Consider the following 3,489-nt stretch of genomic DNA (forward strand, 5'->3'; position numbering starts at 1 on the left):
ATAAGCTTTCCTCGGATGGTGGCCCACCAAAGCCCACAGTAGGTACAACCCTATATCCTATCATCCTTTGATGGAAAAAGAGCACGCTTCTCCAAGACTTCTAGTAAACATCCCAGAACTGACTCTCACTGGACTGCTTTGGGTCACGTGCTCATCTCTGAGCCAATCACCGAGATCAGAGAAGAGCTATACTGGGGACCAGGCAGATCTGAGTGACTTGCTTATTCATGGAGCCCAAGGGTTGGTTGGGGTAGGGGGTGGGGGACAGGGTCAGCCCCACCAGAACCAGTGACCAAGTGGGGAGGGGAAATTCCCCTGAGGAACCCTGGAGTGAAGTTCCTACAAGGAGGAGGAAGAGTTGCTAGGTGGACCAAACTACAGACATCTACTATAGTCATGTGGTGAACTTGGGCAAGGTCACGCCAGGAGCCCAGTTTCCCAGTTCCTAGTTCTCTGTGCACAACCAGGACCCCAGCTCTGCTGGTTGCCTAGGAACCCACTTTTAAGAAATCACAAAATGTAAACACAGACTAAAGGAGAAGTAATCAGAGGACAATCTTACACGAAGGGGAGAGGTTGAGAAGGCTCCCGGAAAAACGCTCAACTTTTGGACTCTGTTACCATATTCACCTTGTCAAAAAGTTTTTAAACTGATGAATTACATTCCAAAGGACTGAAATAATTTGCAGATGTGATCGAGGAAATGCTGTTAGTAATCTTTGAGAAATTGTAGCAAGTGGGAATGGCTAGAAGATTGTACTTGGGCAAATGTTTGTTGCTGTTTTAGTTGTTCAGTGGTGTCCAACTCTTTGCAACCGCATAGATTGTAGCCCACCAGGCTCCTCTGTCCATTGGATTTTTCCAGGTAAGAGAAGTGGGTTGCCATTTCCTTCTCCAGGGGGTCTTCCCAACCCAGGGACTGAACTCTGCTCTCCTGTTTCTCCTGCACTGGCAGGTGGATTCTTTACCACTGCAGCACCTGGGAAGTGTCTCTCACCCACCTCCAAGTCTATAGATTGACTCCAGGAGAAGAAGCTGAGAGTCAAGCAAGGTCAGTAATTTCCTTTTTGCTGAAGCCAGGGGAAGTTGGAATATGAATGTGGGTGTTTGTTGTTATCTGCAACCAAAACAGTCCTACCTAATACTGTGCATTTTACCACCTGTTTTTTAAATACAAAAATATATTTGGGGGAACCTTTCTGCATCAGGACACAGACTTTATCCACATTTATTTTAATGATTATATAATTACACTGTACACTTGTATCATATTTCACTTAAACAATTTCTTTGAACCATTCTTTTTTTTTTTCCACATTCTTTTTTTTTTTTCCCCCATATTGCCGGCATGGGGGTTCTCAATTCACCCCCCAGGGATTGAACCTGGGTCACAGAACTGGAAGTGCCAAGTCCTAACCATTGGACCGCCAGGGAATTCCATACACCGTTCTCCCTGACACTGTTCCTAAAGAGTAGAGACCAGTGTTTTTCAAGCCTCACATCTCAGTCCATGAATTTCATAGTGCATTAGTACGTTCTGAAATTAATTTTCCGAGTTATGATTAATACTTCATTTACAAGCAAACTAGACTAGACCAAAATGAAATGGGAAATAATGAAATGAAATAGAAGATATCACAATGCACTAAATGACATACATTGAAACCAGAACTTTTATTTCAGCATATGGGTACTTACGTGTATACTGGATCATAGTATGAAATTTATATTGTACAGGGGATCAGTGTCCAAAAGACTGAAACACACGGCTGTTGACTGTCCAATTGTTACCTAACTTTTTATATGTGTTCATTTTCACTGATATACCAAGAACTGAACTTTCAGAGTGGGTAAACTTTTAGGCTTGTTTTATTGGGGACAAAATACTCTTCTTACCATCAAACCAACAAAAACCAAAGCTTTGATTCAGTCTTAATAAAGGTTAAAAGAAGTTCTAGGCCATCTGGGGCTTTTTGTTAACCTCAAATACTTGGAATTTTTGGTAAGATAAGGTTGGGGGTTGGGATACTTCTTCTGACTCTGATGACCCCTCCAAGCTTAGAGAACAAGGCAATCCAGACAGGTGGTAAAGGTCTTTTTTTTTTTAAAGTTAATTTTTATTGGAGTATAGTTGATTTACAAAGTTGACGGGTAAAGGTCTTGAGTTTACAGGGGCCCTGGCTTTTCTAACATTCTCTAAGAAGAAGCCAGAAAACTCCCAGTTTCCTTTTGAGTTCTTCATGAGCCATTTAGTTTTTTTTTTAAAAAAAGAAAAAGGACATGTCACTCAATATGTATATCTTAATTTATTTGACTGCATCAGGTCTTATTTGCATCATACAGGATCCTTCATCAGCGCAATGAAGAGTTGACTTTCTAGTTGTGGCATGCGGACTTAGCTGCTCCAGGCATGTGGGGTCTTAGTTCCCTGACCAGGGATTGAACCCCATCCCCTGCAGTACAAGGAGAATTCTTAGCCACTGGACCACCAAGGAAGTCCCTGGTCATTCGATATTCAGTTAAAATATTCTATTTCTAGAAGCTTGCCAAAGATTGTCTTGTTCTTTAGTTTAGAACAGAGATCTACAAACTGTTTAGATCAAGGGCCAGATAATAAATATTTTAGGCCTCTTCCTCAGTGATTCAACTCTGCCACTAGAGGCCCCAAACAGCCACAGACAAAACATAAATGAATGAATGTAGCTGACTTTCAATTCAGTTTATCAACATGGAAACTTGAATTTTATATCATGTATTAAAAATTATTCTTCTTTTGATTTAAAAGAAATCAATTTTATTTTTTATTTTTAAAAATAAAAACCCTTCTTAGCTCACTGATTGTGAAGTGAATGTCTTTGTGGTAGTAAAAGAAATCCATTTGCTTTTTAAATTTTAAATGTTTACTTAGCTTTCTGAATAGGTAATTTACCATGGGTCAGAATTCAGAAGGTACAAAGAAAAATATTCCCTGAACTGCATTCCTGAGCCACACAATTCCCTGTACCAGAAATAAGCACTGGGGTCAACTATCTTGTTGATCATTATACAGTCCATGAATATACATTGTTTTTATACAGGTATTTTTTTTCTTACAAATCCATGTCGTTCTGAACTTGCCTTTCTTCACTTATTCTTGCAAGTCATTGAGTAACAAAACATTAATTAGCAGCTCATAATTACATTGCATAAGTCAGAGGCTGGCAAACTAAGGCCCATGGGCCAAATCTGGCCATTGTCTGTTTTTTTGTAAATAAAGTTTTATTGGAACATAGCCATGGCCACTTGTATAGTGTATGACTTCTTTTGAACTACAGCTGCAACAGAGACCGCATGATCTGCAACACCTGGAATATTTACTTTCCAGCCCTTTACAGAAAGAGTTTGCTGACTGCTAGTATAGGTGTTCTATAGTTCAAACATCACTTGACAATGAACATTTAGCCTCCAATCTTTTGTGACCACAAATAATATTGCAATGCATAATCTGCC

General features: G+C 39.8%; 1 long non-coding RNA gene across 1 annotated transcript; it reads left to right on the plus strand.

Annotated features, from left to right (window-relative positions):
• Positions 1-240: 240 nt before the first annotated feature.
• LOC112578682 lies at positions 241-2,973 on the plus strand. Its single transcript, XR_003102988.3, has 3 exons — positions 241-865; positions 956-1,051; positions 2,344-2,973. It is a non-coding gene; the product is annotated as an uncharacterized LOC112578682 (long non-coding RNA).
• Positions 2,974-3,489: the final 516 nt, after the last annotated feature.

The sequence above is a fragment of the Bubalus bubalis genome, chromosome 14 (assembly GCF_019923935.1).
Source record: "Bubalus bubalis isolate 160015118507 breed Murrah chromosome 14, NDDB_SH_1, whole genome shotgun sequence".
Lineage (NCBI taxonomy): Eukaryota > Metazoa > Chordata > Mammalia > Artiodactyla > Bovidae > Bubalus > Bubalus bubalis.